Genomic DNA, 26,208 nt, shown 5'->3' with positions numbered 1-26,208 from the left:
CAGATTCGTGCGCAGCCCCTCTTGGTCCTTTTAATGTCCTGGTGTGTTCATTGAAGTTCTTCATCATGAAAGAAGCAGCTGTTGTCTTCTGCAGGTGGGTTTTTCAGATTCTTAGAACTGATCCATGGCTCTGATGAGTATGGGAATTTCTTGGAGAAATGCTCTGAAAGAAAACTTCCTTAAAAAAAGTACTTGCATTATTTTTTTAGCATTTAGAACATGCATCAAGTTTATTTCTGACTAAAAACCTAATATAAAAGAATTCCTGACATCTAGAAAGAATTCAAGAAATCATAGCAATCACTTTCTTATTCAGGCAGCTCCAATGTGAGATATTTTGATTTTGAACTCTCATTATTGCAAATGCCAATTCCTCAAATGACAGCGAAGCATTCACAGACCCTTTTCCTTACAGGGATTCCCATATTGGTATCCCACATCTTCTGAGTATTTCAGGAGTCTTTGTGCTTCACTGCCTTTTACTGGAATCTGATTTGGAAGAGAATAATTAGTAGTGCACAAGTAGTTAAGGCATCTGCACAGTGAAGCTGAACACTTGATCCCGCAGCCAATCTCGTGTTCTAGACCTGAACTTTTATTCATGAAAAAAGAATTTAACCTCGAAAAAACAATCCAAAACCCTCAACCCCCCAAAAAACATAAGCAAAAACCTCCAATCTGAAACCTGTGTAGTTGACAGCACAGTTTTCTAATCATCTGCTGAAAAAAGAAGTGCAAAAAGCACACAATTTACAGATCATGTTTCATTTGTTTGGTTTATGGCTTTAACGGTCAGATGACAAAGTCAAAGAGAGGTTTAAAAGTTATCTTTTTGTATGATTCAGAAGCATGTTGGGTTAATTGTCTTTATCTTAAAGTTTTTCAAGAAATATGCAGACATAGAGGATGATTATTGACAAAGAGAAAGTTGATTATTATCAAAAAGGTGATTATTAATGAAGAGAATACTGAGTTTCTGTGAAAAACAAGTAAATCCATACATCTTCTACCTCAATCTGGTTATATACAGACTGATAATAGCATCTAAAATAAGGAAAAGCTAGTTTTTTTCCTGCAGTAATGAACACTTTAAATGCTACCATTTTTAGGATACTTTTTGCTTCAAAAGTGGCAGAAAATCTATTTCAAGAATTTGGAAGTGAGCACATAGATCTCTAGTGGGGAAAAAAACCAACATCTTATAAGATATTTCATATAAGTTTAATTTCTGAGCCAGTGTAAATAAAATCCCAAATTGTTTGAATTTTACTTTTTTCTCCCCTCCCTCTCTCCCCCTTTCAAAAGAGTTTGGCCACATGTGCTTAGATCATAAAATAAGTCTTTTAAAAATCTAAACTTACTGCAGCCTGTCTGGCATCTTCAAATCTCTGGCAGAAAGAAGGTGACATTAATCTGCCAGTCCTCCTTCACAAGTTTGTGACTTTTTCGAGGGCCTGAGGCAAACACATGTGCCCAGTCACTGAAGGATTTGCTAATGCTCCTGCAGTGCAGCGAGTCTCTACCCCAGCAGCTGTTGTTTAGTGATAGATCACTGAAGCAAAAAATTATGCTGGTATAAAAAATAGATCTTGAACCACAGCTCTCATTCTTATGCCTTTGTTGTGCATTAGTGGCAAACCTCTGGGATTCATTTAGCTGTAATCATTCGTTACTGAGGGGCAGAGTGTCTTTCAGACGCTGGTGATGGAGTCACCTTTGAAACAAGTGCAAATGAGTCCAAGTCATTCAGCAATCCATCCTCCGCGGGTTACATTTTAGAACTGGCACATCCTTCAAGAGCCTGTTCAGCATGTACAGCACAAACAGGAATATACAGAAAGACATTTTACCTTTTTATCCTATATTTCTGAGACAGTTTAATTAGTTTACCATCCGGATTTGTACTCCTTTATTGAACAATGACTGCTATACAAAGCAAGCACCAGCAGGCAAATGCTGCTTCTGTTTACACTGAGGGTGAAAAAGACTTGTGGGGTGTCTGATCAAAGCTCAGTGGAGCCAAGAATAGTGGTCAAGGATTGGGGATTAACAGCAGAAGTATGGCCAGAGGACACTCAGAGCTGTTTGGGTGGGGTTGTTACTTCAACTGCCTTTTCATGCTCATTCATTTCCAAAATCAAGGGGGAAAATGGAAGTTTTAACATAGAATTTAGTTTGCAGTTCAGAGATAAGATGAGAAACCTCATAAGGCAACTGTGAGAGCACTTGAGGCACTACCTGTCCCAAATGTCTGATCAGAGTGGGGAATTGGACAGGTTTTGAAGTTTTCATACTGAATAAAGAGATTTCCACTTGTGTGTAAAAAATAGCACCATCCCCCAAAAGTTGTTGGTTTTAGTTTTAGGTTTTTGTTCTGTTTTGTTTTCAGAAAACTATTTGATGCACTCTGAATAATTCAGATAATGTCTGTGGTTTGGGAACGATAGCTAATATATGGATCCTTACAATTACCAATCTCATACTATAGTCACTGATTTAAGAAAACAAAAACAAAACTAAAACCAAGATAAACTGCTGATTAAAAACAGATTCAAGGACAGTTCCCGAAATATTTTATTTTAATCCCTCTATATTCTATTTTTTTTCCCCTTTTGGTCATTGATTCTCAGCTTTGTCCCTTAAGTCCAAAGTGTTGTCATTGTGCACCCTGGATGGGAAGAGCTCATGTCTGAATAAAGCTGAGGGCTGAGCAGAATCACAGCTTTTCCCCTCTGATTTTATTGGGAGGGCTTAATCCTGCCTCACTCTGTGAGCAGTTTTCTAAATAATGCTCATGAGTGAACAAGTTTTTCTGTTCAATTAAAAGAGCAAAAAAGAAAAGATAAGAATGCTTTTGTTTAGCAGTCAAATAATTATAATAGACCCAGGAAGCTTTTTACTTCTTTGTTTCCTCCTGAAGTAAATCATGGCCAGTTCCCACAGAGCAGGCTCCAGTGGCTATCCCAAGGCAGGAATTCTCAATTCCTTCACCTGGGATGGAAAGGAGCTGACTGCTTCAGTCACACAGGAATTTCTGGTTCCATTTTTACTACTTGGATTGGTTTTCCCAGTAATAGTCTCAAATGAAATACAGTCAGTAGAAAGTGGGAAAGCATCTTCTGTATTCTCACTTAGCTAACATTTAACTTAACCAAACTGAGCTCAACAATTATACCTCTGTCACTCTCCCTCAAATATATATAAATATATAATTGTTATATATATAGTACCTTCCTCAAGCTTAAATATATCAGCACTTTGCATAATTATCATAATAGACAACTCACATTTAGTCTATCATTTAGCACAAAATAACCTAGCAAAATTTGTGAACACTGAGTTATATTTATTGTCAATTATTCCTGCAGAACTGCTGCATTTGAAAAACCTGTTTTTCAACTAAGTTTTTGGTATTTAGCTGTAATCCAAGAGCTGCTTAGTTATGTCTAAATAGCAAAGTCCAAACCAACTTTTTCTGTGATTTTAAGGTTCAGTGAAAGGCAAGTGCGTGTTCTACACCATGGAAATGCTTATCCAGTGTCATTCCAAGCACTGATGGAGAATTTATTCATGGGGTAGAGATTCTTTTCTTCACAGTGACTGGGACGGGCAGGGTTTTGGATTTTTCCTGAACACAGGGTTGATAACTCAGGGATGTTTTTGTTATTGCTGAGCAGGGCTTGCACCGAGCCCAGTCCACTCCTGCTTCTCACCACCACACCTGCAAGGAGGCCAAGGGGTCACAAGCAGCTGGAGGGGACACAGCCTGGACAGCTGACCCCAACTGACCCAAGGGATGTTCCACACCACGTAATGTCAGGCTCAGGGTTTAAAACTGGGGAATTGTTGGGATATTAAGAGAGACTGGACTACAGAGAGATGTCTTAAAGCATGATTTATTGCTCTTATCTTCTACAGTCTCATGAAGGGTGAGAATGTCTTCACAGCATAAGTCAGAAGTCAGTTATAGTCAGTGGTCAGTGGTTGTAAAATCACTGGTTACAAGGTCTTTTAATCAGCCCATAAACTACTGCCACAGTGAATGTTCCTGTTTCCACAGCAATCCCTAATTAAATTGTGTCACAGGTCTTGCTGCAATGTGAACCTTCTTACCAACCATATAATGACACACAAATTTACATCATTACACCTTAAAACTCCTTACTATCTATGTAACCACTTCTATATCTAAACTTTAAACTCTAAAACTTTCTACTGCCTGGCTTGACGGGTTTCTGCTTAAACTACAAATCCACATTCTTGCTTGTGGTCTCTAAGCCATAAGACTTTTCCAAGGTCTCAGGTCAGACCCTGTATTCATGTCTAAGTATTGGCCTACATACACAGCATTTTGAGAGCTTTCTGTGCCTTGATTTCCCACAGGGAAAGAAGAAGGAAGAGGGGGACATTTGGATGCCATGATGTTTGTCTTTTGAAGACACAGTTCTGATTGATGGAGTTCTGTTCTCCTGGAGATGGTGGAGAGCTGCCTGCCCATGGGAAATGTGGAATGAATTCCTTCTTTTGCTTTGCTTGACTGTGAGAATTTTTCTTTACCAATTAAACTCTCTTTATCTTAACTCACAAGTTGTAGAATCATGGAAGCACAGGATGCTTTGGGTTGAAAGGGATGTTAAAGCTCATCCACTCCCACCTTGCCATGGGTATGACATGTTCCCCTATCCCAGGGTGCTCCAAGCCCTGTCCAGCCTGGCCTTGGGCACCCCCAGGGATGGAGGTTTTCCCACTTTCACATTTCAATTCTCTCCCCCATGTTGGTGTGGGGAGAATGAGTGAGAAGCTCTGTGGGGTTTGGTTCCCATCTGGGGTTAAACCATGACACCAAATCAGCTTTTAACCCATTTTTCTCTCTCTACACATCTCTTAAATTCAGTCCTGAGCAGTTAATATCATTGGTTATTGTGAAAACTGCAAACTTACTCAGGTAGTAGTTTAAAATTCCCCCTTTTTTTCCCTTTTAGATGTAGAGTAACAGATTTTTAATGAGTTGCTAATGGCTTTAGGTTTTAAACCTAAAACTCAAGGTTTAGCAGTGCATTTCTGAGGCTGCCTCCTTTTTAAACATGACTGCTAATGAACCAGACAAGGTAGGAAACAAAAAATAATTTAAACATGTAGTGGATTCAAGCCTTGCCATTTGACTGTATGATTCCTCGCAGAATAAAACTTCTCATCTCTTAAAAATATCATTACAGAGAGAGAAAATTTAAATCTACCAAGAACATGAAAAGAGACTGAGAATAACAGTAATGCTTTATATGAAACTTACTATTATTCATCATGTAGTATGAAAAGATTGCTAATAATCAAATTACAGACAAATACACACCACCAGCAGCAATTACTGTTACTGTATGAATGAAGGTAATCTTCTAACTCCTGGGGGTTTTTTGTCCCTGGGCTAAACTAAATAATGATTGACAGAATTCTAACTTCTCCTGTAGTATAGCAGCCCTTTCAGCTGACTCTCAGTTTGCCACTCAAGTGAGAAATATTGTTTTTACTAGGAAGTGCTGAACCTTGGAAAAAGGTGTGACCCGGCTCCTTCCTCCAATTTCTCTCTTGTATCATGGGACAAAATGTCTCAAAAATTCTCTTTCTAAACTTAGAGAAGAGGGAAAAAAAAAATCTCAGACATATTCCAGGAACTTCCCATCTTCTGCTTAAAAGCAGTGAATGAAGGAGAGAACACAAGACATTTGTGTTTTACCTTGTTAGTCTGAAACACCCAGAATAACACATTTTTCACTGTACTGAGCACATTTTTCCTGTGCTTGAGCAGACCTTTAGCAGCTGCCTCAGCTGCCTGTTGGGGAGTACACATCCCATTCACTCTTTGAAGCTTTCCTACTTCAGAAGGAAGTGAATACACGTCCTGCTGTTTGGAGGAGCAGGGCTGAGGTAAGGAGGCTTGACCTGTGAAATATTTGTTAGTTTGGGGTCTGCTGTAGTTGTTAGCCAGGCCTGCTTTCATTTGGAATAGCCAAAAATCTTAAGAACTGTTGTCAGGAGAGGTTGAATGAATCTGCAGGAGTATCTGCACAAGGAAAAAATGTTATCAATTTTGTGAGGGGGAAGGATTTTGAGGCCATAGCTCTGTGTGGAACCAACAAATGGAGAGTTCTGGTGTCAGATTGGTTCAGTGGTCGCGCAAAAGTCAAACAATGGGGAGAATTGTTCCATCCCAGCCCCAGAGTGCACAGATGAGGGACTTCCAGGAGCACTGGTAAAGTAAAAACAGCTTTTATACTAGACAGGCAAACCCTTCAGACATGGGAAACAGTACTTTTTATATAGCATTAAATGTTGTATATCTAGAGCATTAAAACATCACATTTCACTGAACATTTATTATAGTTAACATACGTTTTCTCAGCTTTGTAATTCATAACACTCATCAACATTTTCAAGTGTGCAGAATTCATGAAAATTTTATTTCCTAAGAGTATCAACTGCTATCTATATTTTGTTGTGGAAATAAAATGAAAAACTGTGAATACAATTCCTTGTTTTGCATGGTTATTTCTTTTATTAGTTCAAGTGAGAAAATTCATCCATGTTCCATTAATCGTATTTGATTTATTTTTTACTCTTTGCATTAATGCTCAATTATAATAACATTTTGTGTTTCATTTGACTCTTTGCTATCTAGTACAGAATCAAAAAAATACTATTAATAGTGGGTTCAATCAATTTCTAAGTGCATACATTTCCTCTAGGTACTGATCTAATTGCAATCATAGGAGACATTAAAGACACATGCTCTAAAAATGGGAAAATTGTCTAGGTACAAGTGCTGTATACAATGAGTAAACATTTGTCTGATTCTTCTAAGTGCTTCTGGAGTGAAACTTTATTAATCCCCATAAATAATCAAATGCATAATTCAAGCTGCCTCCCAAAATGTGATTTATACACTTGACCTAAAAGACAGCAAACACTTGAGCAACCATTTCTGTATTACAGAGAGCGTGGCTCAATTTTACCCCAGCTCTGCCACTTTACAGGTGCATTTTATGTGTCAGGACCTCGAGTGCCCAAATGTGACCCTCAGTAGCCTCACTGGGGCTCTCACCCATGGCTTCTGTGGGGTTTGGGCTCTGTGTGAGCTCAGCCCTCAGCCTTTAGTCCTCATTTGAGGCACTCCCAGGTGTCCCTGTTCTGTCTCTGGTGTGTACATGTGGCACACCTGAAGTCCCATGTGCTCAGAGGGTGACTCAATGACTCCTCACGTGCACATTTGGAGCTGTTTGGCCATGTCTGCCCAGGTGACCTTGGAGCTGTGTCCCAGCCCTGCTGTCATTTCTCTCAGACCCCAACTCCTTGTGCTTCTGTCTGGACTTTCTGTTTGGGCCCTGCAGCTGTTTCACCACTTGTCCTATTGGAGATAGCTGCTGGACCATGCCACCAGTGCCTCGTGCTGTGCTCTGCTCAGACACTTCTGCTCCCTGGTCCCCTCCCCATCCCTTTGGGAGCAGCTGGGCCAGTGTCCTGGGGTGACTTTACAGTGCTTGTGTCCCCAGCTCTCTGTTCCGTTTATGCTGGATATTAAGTTTTACACCTTTCAGACTGGTTCTGAGAGCAAAGGGGGGCGAAGAAGAAGCACAGTTTGTTTGCAGGAACTGCACTCACTGCTCTGCACTCTGCTCCTGGACTGTGCTGTCTGCAGCACAGACAGACAGTGGGGCAGAGATCTCCTGGGCTCTTAGTTTATAGCTAGCTGAGGCAGAGAAGTTCCCTGGACCTTTTTTTTCTTCTTTTTCTTGGAACTATTCAAACCTTCCCTGGACTGAAAATCCAGAAGACCACCAGGAGCTCACAGCTGTGACCACTGGGGTCCAGGACCGCAGGACAGCATTTTCCTCCCACCAAAGGGACTAAGTGAGCTGAGCTCACATTCAGAATGGTGAGAGGATTTATTGTTTCATATTATTCTTTGTTGTTGTTGTTGTTGTGCTTGTGGATACCTTGATTGTTAAATAAATATTTTTTTTCGACTTTTCTCCAAAGAAATCTTTTCCTGAACCAGTTGGGGCTGCTTAAATTTGCTATTCTGGAAGTACCCCATTTGGAAGTTTTCTCCCAAATTTGCCCTAAACCAGGACACTCTGGCTGCTTCCTGATGTGGGAAACATTCTATCTGTTTTAGATGGTGTGGTTTTCATCCTGGGAAAATTATTGCATCTCCCCAAAAACAATCTCAGTGAGGCAGTAACAGAAACAAAAGGTACCCAAATTACAGCTCCTGTGAGTGGAATGGCAGGTGAATGCTATTGAATGTCAAGCTAAAACAAAGAGACTTGAACTTCTGAGCTGGAAACTCTGCATTTTTCCCTATCACACAAGAACTCTGCATTTCAGTTTCAATTCTAGTGCAGGAGGAAAGTAAACCCTGCAATACATAATTTTCTACTGAAAAGAAATATAATATGAAATAATTTGGTTTCTTTTTTTTTTTTTTCCCTTACCAGCCTTGATCTCTGAATGATAAACTGTAGTCCAACCAAACAACCTGATATTGAAGAGCTCTAATTTCTTGCAATTTGAAATCACTATCTGATTTCATATGCCCAGTGCTAATTAAAATTTGGAATATGATACCCTGTCCTTACCACCTGTCTGCTCTCCAAGTGAGACAAGGCTGGGAGAAATATTCCAGTAAAAACAAAAACAGCAATTTTTGCCAGGAAAATAAGTAATATTTAGATGAAATAGCATTCTTCAGCTCTGGCACCATTTTTTAGATCACAGTATTTATGGATACAGTCTTTAGACAGTTACATCAGAAAGGATTCCTCTAGTGTTGAAAATGATATTTCATGCAAAATAAAGAAATGTAGGGAGAGGAAATTTGCTATCTTCCCAGATTTTAGTGATCTAGTTAAAAAGATTCAACTGCATTTCTAGATAAATATAAAATGAAATTGTCCTAATGCTTACTTTAAAACTGGTAGAAAAGAGCTTTGGTGTTTGATGGGATCTGATGAATGCAGCTAAAGTGGAAATAGCAAATTTTCATAGAAGATTTTTATTCCTGTGAGCTGTTTTCTGTGGTTTTAACCTCAATCAAAGTACCCTGATGTTCACTTTCAAGGTCTACAGTAGTAGCTGTTGAATGTATTACTCTCCTAAATGATACCTGGGTTTGTACAGAAGTTATCAAATGTATTATTAGACATTTAGGCATGTATTTTCAGCTTTGCTCTTTTAGGCTTGCTCAGGGCAAAATATTTTTCCAAGATAGGAGTGAGCTGTAGCTTCTAGTCTGGGATGAGATGCATGTGTAGCACAGAGAGGTGTTCATGTGTTGCTCTGTAAAGTAAATGCTGAGGAGGCAAAGTGTCAGTGTTGGCTGAAGTCACAGTCCACCCAAACACGGTGCAGAAAGAAAAAAGCTCCATATTCACAGAATTGTTAAGGTTGGAAGGGACCTTAGGAGATCCTCCAGTTCAACTCCCTTGCCAGCACAGGGTCACCTGGAGCAGGTGACACAGGAACATGCCCAGGTGGGTTTGGAATGTCTCCAGAGAGGGAGAGTCCACTCCCTCCCTGGGCAGCTGCTCCAGGTCTCTGCCCCTCTCAGGGTAAAGTTCTTCTTCATGTGGATCTGGAACTCCCTGTGGTTTTGTTCATGTCCATTACTCCCTGTCCTGTCCCTGGGCACCACTGGAAGGAGTCTGGCACATCCTCTGACAGCCCGTGGAGATATTGGTGAGGATCAATGACATCCCCTCTCAGGCTTTTCTCCAGACTGTCTGGACCCAGCTCCCACAGCCTCTCCTCATCACAGAAATGCTCCAGGTCCCAAATCATCCTTGTGGCCTCTGCTGGACCCTCTCCAGCAGCTCCTGGTTTTCCTCAAGCTGTTGAGCCCAGAACTGAACCCAGCACTGCAGCTGTGCCTCACAGGGCTGAGCAGAGGGGCAGGGTCCCCTCCTGACCTGCTGGAGATGCCCTTCCTGATGCCCCCACATCCCATTAACCCTCCTGGCTGCCAGGACCGTGGGGCAGCCTGTGACCTGCCAGGACCCCAGACCTTTGTGCAGAGAGCTGCTGGAGCAGGTGACCCCCAGCCCATGGGCATCTCCTCCAGGGCTCACTGGGTCCCTGGGCAGGCTCCCTGCCCTCTGCTCAGCCACAGCAACCAACTGAGGGGGCTGGAGCTCTGAGCTGGGATTGCCTGGCTTTCAGATCTCCTGCTCAGGAGAATTGCTGGTGAAGAGGTGGATAATTCAGTCCTCACACGTGACACAGTTTAATCCCATAAGCACTCACATGAAAGCCAAGGGCTCTGGGTTCCAGTTGTGTGAATTTATCAGAGCAGGCAGCCCTTGGGCAAAGTTTGACTAAGCAACTCTTTCCAACGTGTGATATGGCTGACCTTGAAATTCCTGTCAGTCTTTATCTACGTGGAACAACTGCTCATTGTGGGAACAATATACATGACACAGGCCTGAAAATAATCTTGAATCTTAAAATATTATTCCTCAATTGACATACCTTAATTTTTTTCCCCCCCACAACAAAGGTCTGTAAACTTTTGATTACTTGGGGTACTTATCCACTATCAGTAAACCAAAATTATGAGGTTTAAACAGAGTAGTTCCTCATTGGAGTTGTCAGTATTTTATATAAAATCTGAGCAGGATTAGTCAGCAACAGGATAAACCAAGCCTCTGGTATCAGAACTGTATTAGTGTTCATGGTGTTGCTGCTGTTGACTAAATGCTGGAAAATGTTTAGCAGACCAATAGTTACCATTTGATATCTTCAGAATGATAGTGCAAAGCTAAACTAAAATGAAAACGGTTTAAAATAGCTTTAAAGACCATTTTATATATAAATATATTACTTCTTGTGTATGAATAGAATGTATGAGTGTAGGAGTTCTGTATTTGTTTATTCCTTTAAAACCCACGGTATTATTACCAGAAAAAAAAGAAAAAAAAACCTTATTATATATGAACATATATCTAACTCTTTACTAGCTAGGAACAAGTTTACAGAAACCCCCACAAAATATTCTGAAATGACCTTTCTGAATAATTGAAGATGGTTTTGCATTTTTACCAGCATCTCCATAAACTCAGTATGGCATCAATGACAGTTCACCACAACCTCAGCCATGGAGTACCATTTACAAACATATTTAGAGAGCTTTACTGTAAGTAATGAAATTATTAGAGAGCAACCAGCACAAATAGATCTGAATGTTAAAATGTTCTTTATGAGCTCAATAATTCTCATGGTAAACATATTTTTTTTTCTGAAGCCCTGGTGGCTAAGAGCTAGACTTCGTGCAATTGTGAAGTGGGTGGGTGATAAAATTGCTGTTTTTCTGTTTTCTTCCTGCATGAGATTATAGCCTACATACAGAAAAACTGATACTATATTTCTGGGAAATCTTCTAGTTGTGGCTATTTTCTTTTTTTTTTAATAGAATCATAGACGCCTTGTCTTCACCCACTGAGCTTCTGCATTTTCCTTAACTGTTGTTCCTATTAATATTGAAAAGCATTTTCATTGTCTGAACCTGATTTAGTAAAGGAGGAACAAAGTCCCAAAACTGGAAATATGTGACTCAATGGAGAACATCCATTTTTATGAGTTACTTGGGGGCTGACAAGGTCTAAGGCAAAACTACTACAAGATTTTAATTTATGAGTCAACCCTTCTGATTTTTCATTTAATTTCTTTATTGTTCTCATGCTCATCCTCCAAAAAAAAAAAAAAAACCAAACAAACAAACAAACAAAAAAACCCAAACCCAACAAAAAACAAAACCCAGATACGCTTCTAAATTTATTTTTGCTATTATCAAAGGAGAAATATCTACAAAATCTGCCCCTCCACCTCTTTAGCTGGAAGTGAGGTAGTCACCTTTCCTCTTGGAAAGCTTTATGTGTGAAAATGCACTTGTGATGTTGAAAATTGTTAGTTAGTCGCAGCCCTTTTTGGGAACAGGACAAAACATAATGAGAGTATCAATATGGGTCAAGCTAAAAAAGGCATGTTAAAAATCAATACCAACAGCTGAACTGCTACAGGGCTAGAGAGCAATTAGCTTCTAGTTAGTTGTCTCCAAGTATCCCTAAGTGCTTAATTTGGAATACACCACACTCCTCATGGTTTAGACTCTCTTATATTCACACATAATCCCCATTTTTTTGGCACTCAAATGTCCAAGCTCCTGAAATTTTATATTCATCAACATAGGATGAGCTGCTTGGAAATCCCTGTAATATCTGAATGTACTGACAAGAGGTGTCTGTATGTCACAGCGCCTGAAAAGCTGCAGCTTGGTCTCAAGACTGGGGCACTGTGTCAGTTAGATTGAAACGAACTCTGCATTTCTGGATGTCCAGTACCCCTCTGTGAGTGGATATTTATATGGATGCTGATTATGACATTTTTCACCTGTTCTTTATCATAACTCTGGGAGGCAGGAGAGTGTTCTCATTCTCATGGAAGTGTCAGCACTGTTTTGTTCCTGTATGTGGAGAAGTAATTATTGGCTTAGACAATTAACAGAGTAATTGAGGTACTTTCCTTGCTGCCAGTGCAGTGGCACAAGACTGGAAAACAGGAGATATTGTGCCCAAGATTCCTTTTCAAGTACCTGATTATCCTGCCTCTATAAACACATCATTTGTTTAAAGACAGTAAATATATTTTTCCCCTCTTGTTTTTTCATTCTTCTCCCACATCACTGATGGAACATTCTCTCAGTTAACACGGTGAGGGCAGAAAATGCTTGGAGCACAAAAATAAGTCTTCAAGGGTTGTGTTGGGTTTATATTAGGAGTGGGGTGTGTGGGGGAGTATCAGGATAAAGTGATTTAAAACATTCACTGCCCTTGATTTCTTCCATGGTCAGTATCTAAAGAATCCAAGGGGAATTTCTAAACTATATTCAAAATCTCAAATTACTTAACTGTTTAGGCAACTGCTTTATAGTTTTTGTTTCTGATTGTTGTATCACAGCTGGACCAGTAGAGACCATGTGCAGATGTGGGAAGCTGTGCTTCACTCAGGAGGGTAAATTGTTTCCAAAATAGAGAAAAATGAATTCTTTCAAGTTTTGTCTCTTTTTATATTCATTGAGAAATTGTCTCAATTCAAGGCACCATTGATTTCTGATTTGTACTGCAATAATTTAATTTTTACTTTTATATTTCCTATTGGAAGAAGTAAAAAAAAAAGCCATTTACATTTATGACGTCAGATGAAATATTTTTAGTCTGAAAACTTCTCTACTTAAAATATAGTTTGAATTTGAGAGTGAAAAATTCCTTTTCACTATTGTTACACTGCAAAGCAGGCAATACCTTTCTGATTAAGCCCTTTGAAATGAGCACATGGAGATGAATCCCTGTGGTTTGTCTCAGTGTAAAATGCTCTTTATTCCATATGGAATGGCTTCCAATAATCATTCCTCTGGAACATAGAAATCCCTTTGTTCCCCTTTCAAATGTGCTTATCTTTCTTTCTTAGAATACTGTGAAACAGAAGTGATCAAGAGAGAGTATTGATTCCAGAGAGAGTGATTGAACCCAAACTGGGACACCAGAAAGGGATAGGAGGGTTTTGTACTTGTTTCCATGGGCAATGGGAGTAGATTGCGAATTTTGCATCATGTTGCCAACAATTGGATGGAGAGAACATTGTTCTAGGAATGGAAGTGGTGGGAGCCAACAGAGTGAAATTTCCTTTGGTGGAATGATGCCTTTATGGGATACAGAATCTGCTCCAAGTATCCACAGAACAGGCACCTACTGCATATAAGACACTTACATGTATTCAGCCTAGAGAATAGATGGTTTTGATTCCCTCCTGGTGAGCTTTTTTCCTGTTGCCAAAGGAGATGCCACTGCAGAAGTGGCTTCTGTCAGTCAAGGATGTGGCAACAAATCTGTAGGAAAAAGGTCAATAATTTTCCTTGCTGGGGCATGGCCTTACTCTCAACTACATTTTTTATAACTGTGGCCTTGCAGGGCCTGAAGGAGCTGCAGGAAAGATGGAGAGAGACAATGGCCAAGGGCTGGAGGGCCAGGAGCCAGGGCATGGCTGCCAGTGCCAGAGGGCAGGGCTGGATGGGATCTGGGGCAGGAATTGTTCCCTGGCAGGGTGGGCAGGGCTGGCACAGGGTGCCCAGAGCAGCTGTGGCTGCCCCTGGATCCCGGCAGTGCCCAAGGGCAGCTTGGACATTGGGGCTTGGGGCAGCCTGGGACAGTGGGAGGTGTCCCTGCCATGGCTGGGGTGGGGCTGGATGGGCTTTGTGTTCCCTCCCAGCCCAAACCATTCCATGATCTTGCCATGTAGAAAAGGCTTGGAAACACAAAAACTCTTTTTCAAGGCCTGGGAATAAGTGTTCTACTGCTATTGGGAAGTGTGGAGAAAAATAAAAGGCACTCAAATACTCTGTGTCATTTTTTTTCTATCTGCAGTCTGTATTCCTAAACCTTTCAAGACAGCAAAATCTAAGGCAAGCCTTGTCTTTCTAAAATTATATAAACACCCCCAAATACTCCTAAAATAATTGTTTTTATAGGTCCCCTGCAGTATTTCATCTGCTTTTAAGGCTCTGCACTATTGTGGATGCTGTGAGGACGTATTTTCTTGTGCCCTCAGTAGCCAGAATGTGTGAAGTCTTGCAGAATTTCCTTGGTGGGCTCTGCCATCTGCTGTGGACCAAAGGTCAGCAAGTCTCTGAATAGTAAATACCACACAGCAAAATTTCACAGGAAGAAGCTTCAAATTAAATTAGTTTGAAGATTTAATTTCAATACATTAATGAAATAAGCAAAAATGTCTGTCATGATAGTTCTGAATGCCAACTCTGCTGCCTACAAAGAGTTTTTTTATTATCAAGCTTGAAAGAAAATGCTATCTCTTAGTTACTCCATTGTTTAAAAGTTAAAAGTTCACACAGTTAGAATGTGCAGGTCAGACTTGTATCATCTTCCTGCCACATTCATGAGTTCAGCAGTAATTCGATAAACAGCTTATTTTTCTGCTCATAAGCTGGGATTCCAGTTAGAAGATTTAATTGCAAAGCCTATTTTGGGCACTTTTTTTAATACTGTGGTGTGGTGGCAGTGCACTAATCTGATGTTTTGTCATTCAACATGTGCAAAATAAAGTGTGTCTAGGTATGTAGGATATTAATCATAAGAAATAAGGAAAAAGACATAATTCTTTTACACATTGTTTCAATGAAATTTGTGCTGCATTGCAGAAATGTAGAAAGGCAGAACACAGACTTGTTTAATGCAGTTTATACATGTATAATCTTTTCACCTTTCTAAACAGGAAAATAAAAGTTTCAGGAATGTGATTTCTGTGTTTTGAAATGCATTTTTTCTAAAGGAAAGCAGACTGTCAGTGCATGTAGCTGTATATTGGTTTTTAGGTTTTGGTTGAGAAGCCAAATTAAGAATATCAAAGGCATAACCTGATGTTGTGATAAAGAAAAATGAATTTTGCATTCCTATGCAGAACAGACCAGGAGTGTCTGTCAGTTCTGTGCCTCCTGTGCTGAAATCTCATCACTAAGCGAAGATTTCAACCGAAGAAACATTTTCAAAGTGTGCTTTAATTAACCAGGCTTTACTAACTGATATTATTGAACATCCTGGTAGTACCTAGGAAAATTGGAGACACTTGGTTCCAACTCTTCCCATGGTCAGCTGGAAGATGACAAGACATTTCCTGGTCTGATTGGAAAAATTAGCTGCACTTTAATTGGAGATGTCTGTAAATTTAGTCTTACAAAACTGGTTTTCCTGATGCAAGAGAAGATTGAGGTAAGATCATTTTGTTTCCTTGTAGAGTTTCCCTGGGTGATACAATTCCTAATCAACACAACACGTGCAGTTAAAGTCCACTTAAGGCAAGGGTGTGTCAGACCCAGGAGCTGAATTTAGGAAATGGAGCAGTAATTAGGCAAGTTGCTATTTTTAATCTCTATTATGTAAGTGTGGTTTGGTGGTTTGCCATTTTAAAATCTTTGTCTTGTGTATAAAAGGATCATTTTTTTCTCCTCTGTCAAAATATTATTGTAAGGATTATATGGCATTGACTGTTCTGATCATAAGAGCTTCTTTCTGTATTTTCCTGCTTCAGAAATCAGTAAAATAACAGACAATTGTCAAAGACAGCTTTCTTTTCCAAATTATGATGAGTCCTATTATAATCATCAAAGTTACCCTTTAGTCACTGCCCTCTGAACACCCCTTCCAACTTTTACTTTGGGCTGGAAAGATGATAGAGAAATGAGTCAGTGAATGTGAAAGATCACCAGAGTAGGTGGAATAATATTGTATTTACTTGTTTTTACTTTTACTCCTTTTAAAATAATTTAAGCGAGTTGTAAACAGTGTGTTTGGATAAATCTGGGTGAATAGTTGCTGTGGTGCAGGAAAGACTTAATTAGAGAATGTTGCAAAATGCTCATTTATATTAAAATAGTTTGAAAGAGGCTGTACTTCTTTTCACATTAAAATAGGATTTTCCTTAATTTAGGTGAATATATTTGTCCTCTTGTATTTGATCTCTGCCTATATTTCTTTCTATGTCCCACCTTTTTGAACTCTTTCACTAAAGCAGCTCATTTAGCTCATTTTTCCACACAGTCTTGCTGTCTTTGAGAATTTATGTCCAGGCAGCAAGAAATTTCCAGATATCAAACTCTTTTTTACCATTTACTCTGTCCTTCTGTTTTAAGCAAACGTATCATTCAATTTTATTAGTGATTTTGTTGGTTTTTTAATCTTCAAATGTATCAGAGTAAATCTGTGTCTTTATCTACATGATTCTTTTCATTGAGGTAATGGTGCCATCTGCAAAATAAATTTAATTTGAAAGCAAAATAAAGCCCCAGTTTTAAAACAAATGCTTTCAAAATTTCATCTCAATGGATTTTCAGAAAATGCAGTTTAGGGGTTTTCTGTTTCTCCTTTCAGAATTTATCTCTGTTTCATCTCTTCAACTTTGTACAGTCCACTTCTGATTAAACAGGAAAAGGCAAAGGATGTTCTCGCAATTCCTAACACAATGAGCCTGGTGCTGAAACTTGAAACAAATTTAAAATGTTGTTTATTTCAATATTGGATCTCAGATTTTCTTGAATACTTGTGAAAAACCCCAACAAGTAAATATTTTCATAGCTACAGATAATTGGATATTCAGTGCAAAATGTGCAGAAATTTTTCATGGAAGCAAAAGTTTTCATTATTTATTGTGTGAAAAAAACAGTTCACAGAACACAGAGCTGGAAAAGCCTTTCTAGAGCCTGTTTCAGGAAAATACCATTTTAGTTCTCTTAATTTATATCATGTAACTTGGACACTGTGCTCTGATCACTGGAGGGGAAGCAAATGTAAAAGCCACGTTCCAAATGAGTGTTGGGATATTTTCATGGGTTCTGTTTGAGAGATTCACCATTGCCGGCTTTTGTGATTCCTCTTAAATTGCCGTGCATGCATTTCAAACACAGATTGCTTTCTCTGGATATCTTTGCTCATAATTAAAATCAGTTCAACACTGGGTATAAAATTAATGTTGCACCAACAATGTTGTCTCCTTGATTCTTTTAGTGCTTCATTTGTAGACGTTTCATTTTTATACTAAAATGATTTTGTTCAGTGCTTCCTAAACCTTTTTAAACTGAAATTATCAGCTATTATTCTCAACTAGAAAATAGTACTTTAAAACAAACTTTTATGGGGGAGAGCAGAGAAAAATCAGTGAAGCAGAGCAGCCAGACACGACAGCAGAAGCAATACAGGAACAGCCAGACTGATTAACTCTTCCTTTGAGCAACAGCAGAAGCACGGAGAAGATTAAGAACCACTTCTAGAAAAGGGCTGAGTTTGGATTCAGAGGAGAGAAATGTGTGATAACCCCCACCTCTCCCTTGGATTGGAATCAGTAGAGATTACATGAAATTCCTTGTGGCTGAAACACTATTGCAGAGGGGCTGTGCTGGCTTTACCCAGACTGCAGAGGTGAATGCAAAAAAAGGAACATCCAACTTTATGAGCAGGAGTAGGTAGAAACAGCAGAACCCCTAAAACATACCAGCTGCCATGAACCTGAATTATTTTCCATTCCACTGTTTCTAAAGTTTGTCTAATATGTGTACATATATACACAGACATACATATTTATTTGGTTATTTTCAAAATCAATACAAGATTTAAGCAAAATCTTCACTTTATTCTCAGTGCTACCTGAAAGAACTTGTCGCCTTCAAAAACACATGCAATATCACAGCAGTTATGGGAAAATTAAATTTCAGTGGTCAACATGGTGGAAGAGGATGATTTGATTTTGATAACTGACAAAGTGCAAAATAAACATAGAACTTGGGAACAAGAACCCAAACTAATAAATATTTCAAAATTCAAGAGGAAAAGAATGGAAATTAAAGAAAAAGGAAAGAATGAGTAGCTGGGTTTATACTGTCTCTGTCTTCTTTTAATACCATTAATTTTTTTAATACCATTCTTTTAATACCATTAATATAACTCATTTTAGTATATGTATGTTTTTATGGAATTATAAGTCAAGGTCAGTGAGCAGGTCTGAATGGAGAAGTGTCTCTGAATGCTAACTTAGATTTTAAGGCTTTGTTAAGCTTGAGAAAGTGCTATAAAAGTTTTTGAAGTTTCCACCTAGGATATGGTAATTCAGTTCCCCCAGCAGTGCTTCCTGAGCCTTCATTACAATGAAGCCAAGTTGAATTTGGTGGCAAAATAAAGAAACAGTTTCTGGATAAAACATTTCATGGTTTCTACAGCCCTCTCCTCCTGTTTTCCCTGTCTACCTTTTTAGGCTTGGTTTTGGAGCAGAGTTAAGCCAGTGGAATTCTAGGCTCCAACCCCAGACATTTCATATTTCTGTTATCATAAGGGGCTGTGTAGCATCATGAGAGAAATTAGTGTTTTATGGACAAATGCCCAGGTGAGAACAAGAGTGGCACTGCAGGCTGGGATACAAAGGGTACAAAGGAACACTCAGGAGCTGTGGTGCCCAGAGCAGGTCAGTGGCTTACACAAACAGCAGCTCTGCATTCCTCCTTCAAGAAAACTTGAGGCACAACATTCGTTTTGGGGTTGGAAGGATTTGCAGTGACTGGAAAGAGGTAATGAAGGGCAGGAGGTGAAGAACGGCTGCAAAGGACAATGTACAGGGAAAGAGGAGACAGAGCAAAGCTTAACAAGTGAAGTACTTCTTAATTAAATTTAAAAAAACCAACAACTGCAAACACTGGACAACTGAACCGTGAAAGTGCCAGGACAAAAGTAGCTGTTATAGCCACAAAATGGATTGTATTTTAACATTTTCGTTTATCATCAGAATATTACACAGGAGCATCATAAGTTATGCGAATGGAGATTGTTTAGTGCTGCTGACATCTGTTCCAAACCACCAATGAATCTCCCTGTGAGAGAGATGAATGAAAGAAAGGGAGAGAGAACAGGAGACAGGGCATTAGCAATCAGGATCAGGTTACTCCATCGATTCTTACTTACAATTTACTTTGTTATGAAGGGAAGTTTGGAAATTTCTTCCACACGAGAAATGATTTCATTCACGGTGAAGTCAATAAAACAAACCATTGATTTCCATATGACAAATATTAAAATAATCTCTAGCAGTGTATTTAGTGTGAAGATATTTCAACCAATGTTACCTAAAGGACTTGACTTTAGCAGATACGAGAGCTGCTTCCTAGAAGAAAAGATATGCTGATATTCCTTTAGTTTTCATTATGATAATCATTAACATTCTTAAAATTCACTTATATCCGAGTGCTTGGTATTTACACTATGCTCTTCCTAAATATATGTTTAAAAAGCATTAACTAATGGATATTTAAATCAGAGGCAAATGCTGTAAAGTTTCAGATGCAGCTGCAGGGATTCCCTTGAATTGGAGATTCCAAAATACTCACGGCAATTTGACAGTTTTATGTCCTCTGCTGATAGCTGCTTGGACTGGAACCTCAGTGAGTTAATCAGATTCTCCCTCACTCGTGCACATTTGCTTTAATTACACTGTCAGCAGAGCCCTGGTTAGATAATGTACAGATTATATAGATGTGTACACCCAATGAGGCATCACAGAGCAGCAATTGGGGTGGGGAATGACAGGGAGCAAACGCTGCCTTTGCAGTTTGCCTTTGTGAGGAAATGAATCTCTGATTTCAGCCAGGCACTTGGAGGATTCCTCCTCTTCTCCAGCTTCTGTGCTTTGGGCACACACAGCAGAGGGATTAAAAAACCCCCACAATATGAACAGTGGGGAGGTTTTTCTGACCAAAAAGATCTTCATAGCATTTTGCCTTTCCCTGCTGGCTGGCAGAGATTTCCTGCTCCTTTTGTCTTGTGGCACAACAGGTCACATCTGCTGGGAGCCACAGAGAGAAACTTCACCTCTTGCCTTGAAAACATTGCTGCAATTCCACATAGCCCAGTGTATTTATTTCTGCAGGAAAATCCCCTATCCCACAAGCACCACCAGTGCTGTGGTTTGCAGAGATAGCCACTTGAAATACAGAGTTTTCAGAGAACAAATGAATCAGCAGCTGCTTCTGGCAAGGGATTGTTATATTTTTGTTGCTACACTTTTGCTTCAGGACTTCTATTTACATATATATTAATACATATATATACACACACACTATATAAATATATATTCATATATACACACACGTATAAAATATATTTTAATAAACATTTCAAACATAAAATATGTATAAATATGTATGCACTTACGTGCATGTATATTTATATGCATATTATCTACTGGGATAAACCAGCTGTAGAAAATACAAAATTACTGCTTTTTTTTTTTTTTTTTAAAAGTGTCTCTGGGCCTGCATGTTCCATCTCTGAACGTCTGAGTTTCCTGTTTGTGAACACAGAGGAAGTACTGGCTCCCCTGAATCACACAAATTGGTGTTTGAAGTTAAAATTCTACCTCATAAGTGAGCCTGAGGAGGGTTCACCCAAGTTTGGTCAAAGTGTGGGAAGGCTGAGTGTTGGTGGATCATTGCAGGACCTGCAGCTGAGGGGGATAGTCACTGTTCAGCTGGAGGGGATGGTTAGCCTGCTGTGTACCTGAGGGAGCTTCATTCAAGCAAGAACAAAGAGAATTTGAACCTACTCCTGTCTTACTCATGGTAGGGAGATTAGGAGTATTCCAGCTCAACAATCACAGCCACAATGAAAATTAATAGAACAATAATTACAGCAACCACAGAAGGAATTCAAGTCACAGGGATGGTGTATTTCCAGTACCCCCAAAGACTCTGCCCTCTAAGCCACAGCTTCTTTTTCTTTAGGAATATGAGCAATTGGATTGCAGCTGGCTTGGCAGAGCCTTGGATGTTTCTGCCAGCCATAAACATCCCCACCACTGCAATCCTACAGCAATGAGCACTTCATTCTGCTCCTTCTGCATTAAAGGAGCACTTGGATACAATTTTCTGTCACAATCACATCGCTCAGTCAAGCTCCTGCTTGCAAAATGTCAGTGTTTGCAATAACTCTCATTTTGCTAATTAATCTTACCCTGGTGAGGAAATTAAGACAAAGATTCAAGTTAAAATTATGTGACACTTTTATTTGCAGTCTCGTTATCCCACCTTACTATTTTTCTAGAGTTTAATATGACGCTCAGATTGGATTTTTTCTCCCCAAAACCTCAGAATCCAATTTCACCAACACGACAAGCAGAAGTTTTACTCATGAAAAGAAATACTCAGCACCAAGATATCTGCCTGTTCCTAAAAATTCTTCTATGCAAAAGCATCAAATATTTTACAAACCTATATATATTGTCTTTTGATATATTTATAAATGTGAATTAATTTTTTTTTGTGCTTTATTCCCACCCCCCCCCCCCATTTGTTACCTGGATAACAAGATATTATGTTACTGGTTTTTCTGGTGTGTGTGGTCAGTCTATTTTTCCACCAAGTCATATTCAGAAAGGATTTAGGTGTGATCAAACTAAAGCAGCAGCATTCTCTCACCTTGTTTAAAGCTTGATTTTTGAGGGAAGGCGGAAACAAAAGCAAGTACTGAGTTTTGGCTGATATAACATCTGATTCCAATTTAGCTGATCTTAATTTCAGGAAGGTTTCTTACAGAAAAAAAAGTGACTGATGGCTGTTTATGCTGTCACTTTATATAATCAGGGCTGCATAATGATGAGTCTAACTGAATATTCACACTTGGGTATAACAGGTGTTAGGTGTAACATTGCACTGCTCAGTAGAATTCATGATACTTAAGAAAAACATGATTTTTCATAGAAACTATAATCTTTTTTCCTGTTACTGTCACAGAATTAGAACAAAAAAAATTAAGTTGCAATAGCAGCTTTTAACTAGTTTTTTATTATGAGAATTTTATCATACCTGCTTCATAGAAGAAAATATTTAATAAGAAGAAAAAGTAGAATTAGTTTTCACTTCTGCTCTTATCTGTTCATTGCAAAAGAAGCAAGCAGAGAGGAGACCTGGTAAAATAAAGGAAGAGAAATGGTGTTTGGAGCATATCATGCCACAGAAGACACAAAACAGAGGTTTAGGGTCCAATGATTGAACAGTTTGTTATCATACTCTATCTTGAACAAACAATTCTCTCTTTTACTCTCAGCTCTGCAGTACTCTTGGATCTTATTTATTCAGAGGGGTAACTTTAACAACAGGTTTCCTTTTGCATCTCTTCTCTGGGGAATATCTCTGCTTTGGAACAATTTCTGAAGGCACTAGACGAAGATTATTTGAACAGGATAAGTACAAAGATTGCTGCTTTCCTTGGTCAGGAGCTGCTGTGGGCTGTTCAATACCTGGTGTAAACCAAAGTGTTTATGACCAAGATGTTGATTGATAAGTTTATAGAAATTGTGTCAGCTGTTGTGCAGCTCCCCTGGCACTAATAAATTAGCCTGGGAGTGGAGATGGATCTGTTACCTCATTTTCAATGAAAAGAACGAAAGAGTTTCTTTCACTTGCTAGTAAAGCAGGTGAAGCCTAGGGAGGGTGAACTATTTACTCCCCAAGAAATGGAGTTTTAGGGTATGTGGAACTGCTCACAATTTTGTAAAAGTGCCACACCAAAGTGCTCAGGGGTTTTCTGTTCACCTGCCAGTTTACAGATGCAAGAAATTCCACTTGCGTCTTTCGAACTTCCCTTTCCTCTTGGCAGTATGTCCTCACCAGCTGCTAATTTTGCTGTCACCGGTCTTTGGGTGAATCATTTCTGCTCTGTTCTGCTCATTCCAGTGACATTGGCTCCATCACCTGGTGGTTGGGACAACTTCCTTAAAACTGGAGCCAAGGTGAAAGGGTTTGGCCTCCGATCTGCTTTTTTCCTGATACAAAACAGCATTTTCAGATGGGTGGTTTGTACATACACGACCTCTGCTAGAGTAAATACTGTATACAGGTGATGGGGAAGAAAATACTACTGCAGAATTTTATCTAAAAGGTTTTTTTTGTCACAAAACAAAGCACACTCTTTCAAGTTCGTGTTTATTTGACATGAAACAAATGTACCAATGGAAAAAACCCCAAGATTTATTGGCCTAACTTGGTCCAACTAATTTCCTTTTTGTTTCCTTTGTTCAGCTATCAAACTAAAGAGCAGTCCTCATTCAGCTCTGGAAACTACTGTGTTTGACAAAGTCCAAATTTTCTTTCTTCTTCAGATTGACTACAGTTTCTTCTTTTGCAACAGCTGGAAGTAATTATGTTTTATCATTTAGCCGGATAAATGGTTATTGTTCAAGCAGTCTCTAAAGGAAGTAAAGTTTTAATGGAACAAACTAAAAAACCCAACAATATATGAATATATATTAGGTTTAACTTGCTCCCAGTGTTTGCATAGTCAAGGAAGGAAGTAGGAGAAATTGAGGATATCTCATTTCTATGATACAATACAGTTTGATGCTCCCTTTCCTTTGAGCTTGGAGAAGGTTGATCCTTAATTGCTTAATTAAAGTCAGTGTTCAAGGACTTAGGAACACACAAAGAAAGGGAACACAAAGTTCATCTCTGCCATGGCAGGGACACCTCCCACTGTCCCAGGTGATCCAAGCCCCAATGTCCAAGCTGGCCTTGGGCACTGCCAGGGATCCAGGGGCAGCCACAGCTGCTCTGGGCACCCTGTGCCAGGGCCTGCCCACCCTGCCAGGGAACAATTCCTGCCCCAGATCCCATCCAAATTTAGTTTGAGGCCATCACTCCTTGTCCTGTCCCCCCAGTCCCTGGGGAATTGTCCCCCTCTGGTTTCCTTGTAGCCCCTTCAGACCCTGGAAGGTGCTGAGAGGTGTCCACACAACCTTCTCCTCTCCAGCCTCGGCTGTCCCAATTCTCTCACCAACTGCAGCTGAAGGCCACTATACAGAGTAGCATTAAAAAAGTGAGTCATTTACCTTTTTCTCCTAATGAGATGAATCATGAGGAAAAAGCCAGGTTAATGTTCCAAGGAGCTTAATTAGAATCAGGTGAGAGCCTGAAAAGACAACTAAGGTGCTTTCAGGCAGTGCTTATAGGAAAAGCCTTAATTAAGAAGACTGATGGCCTTTTACTTAAGTCTCTTCAAGAGTGTAGAGAGTCTTGTTTAACTCCTCCAGATCCTGCAGCAAACCAGCTTTGAAATTCCAGCATTTTTCTTGCTAAGTAAAACAACACTGCATCTTTGTGGCTGCAGTTGCCCGTGCAGCAGTCTCCTTTCTCTGGGGCACTTAAAGGAGTGTCATGAGGGGCACAGGGGAAAGTACAATTAAATAGGAATTAAATAAAAAGTTTACTGGTAATTGAAGCATTCATAAAATTGCAAACATTTCAGTACAACTGCAGTGCAAACAATTGAATGGTAGATTACAAGAATATTTTATAGCTAAGACTGCTGTGATTTTTTTTTTAATTTCCTCGCAATACACAAATCTCACACAGAATTCATTTAGTCATCTTAAAATCCATACAGGCTTTAAATTTATCACTTTAGTCAAGGGTTTTTTCCCTTTTTTTTTTTTTTTTTTTTTTTTTTTTTTTTTTTTAAATCCTGCAAGAACAATAAGGTATATGAGGTATTTTAGCTGCAGGGTGCATATTTGGAGAAAGTGCTTCCTGCAGAGTTCCTCTGCCTTTCTTGTAAATTAACTGCAGAAACCCCGGTCATGTTACAGTATGACATTTAGTTTTCTAATCTGTTTAATGCCATGGTTTGCACATGATGTGTTCTGATGTGCTTTTATGTTTTTGATACTAAAAAACCACATTAGAGTTGCAGTAGGGATTCTTTCCACAGACAATATAACTTGTAACAAATTGCATATTTCAGAAGAAATATAACAAAAGGCCTAACCTTTTATCATGTTCATTATTCTAGAAATACAGCCCACATCTTATCTCTCTGTTTCTTGATAGAATTTATGAGACACATATGGGACATATATCAGTGCTGCATCCATATCAGTTACATTCATACATATTTCAGTGACTTCAGACTGAAAAAAACCCCAAACTTAGCATTTGGCTGGGCTCAAGTAGTCACTTGAGATATTTTGTAATCAATAATTACATGCATTTGTGTACCTGTGAGTTTATACACAAACGCACACCCACTGCAACTCTTCCAGGGTGGAAGCATTGCCTTGTGCTTCAGCTGTATTGAGATACCAGTTAATCATCATCTTTTTGCAGTTATTCCTACAAAAGAGTTTGTAAAAGGAAACTAAATGAGTTGTACTCGCTCAAACCTTTGCACTGCTCCATTTTGGTTGAAGCTGCACCAGCTTTGCATAACCAGTAGTTCAGAACTAGTGCTAAAGATTATTTTCCCAAAGGAAATAGGCATTTTTCCTGAAAAGATTGTTATCTTTTTTTCCCCTTACTTAGCAGAATTTCAAAATATAAATATATGTAATGGGAAAGAGTCTGGGGTTAAGAGGGGAGCTAGATAGGAGAACTGAAAGATTTGAAATTATTCAGAACAAAAGCTAAAGGGTTTTTTTTTAATGTGACCTTCACCTTCTGTCTTCCCTCTCTCCACCCCACTTTTGGTTTCAATCTATTTATGTAATCACAGCCTTGGAAATTCTCATCTCTACAACTTTAGTGAGTCCTGTAAGCAGAGGGAAAGAAATAATCCAGATGAATGTGCA

This window comes from Sylvia atricapilla, chromosome 12 (genome assembly GCF_009819655.1).
Source record: "Sylvia atricapilla isolate bSylAtr1 chromosome 12, bSylAtr1.pri, whole genome shotgun sequence".
Lineage (NCBI taxonomy): Eukaryota > Metazoa > Chordata > Aves > Passeriformes > Sylviidae > Sylvia > Sylvia atricapilla.
The sequence above is the reverse complement of the archived record's forward strand: the minus strand, read 5'-3'. Positions refer to the sequence as shown.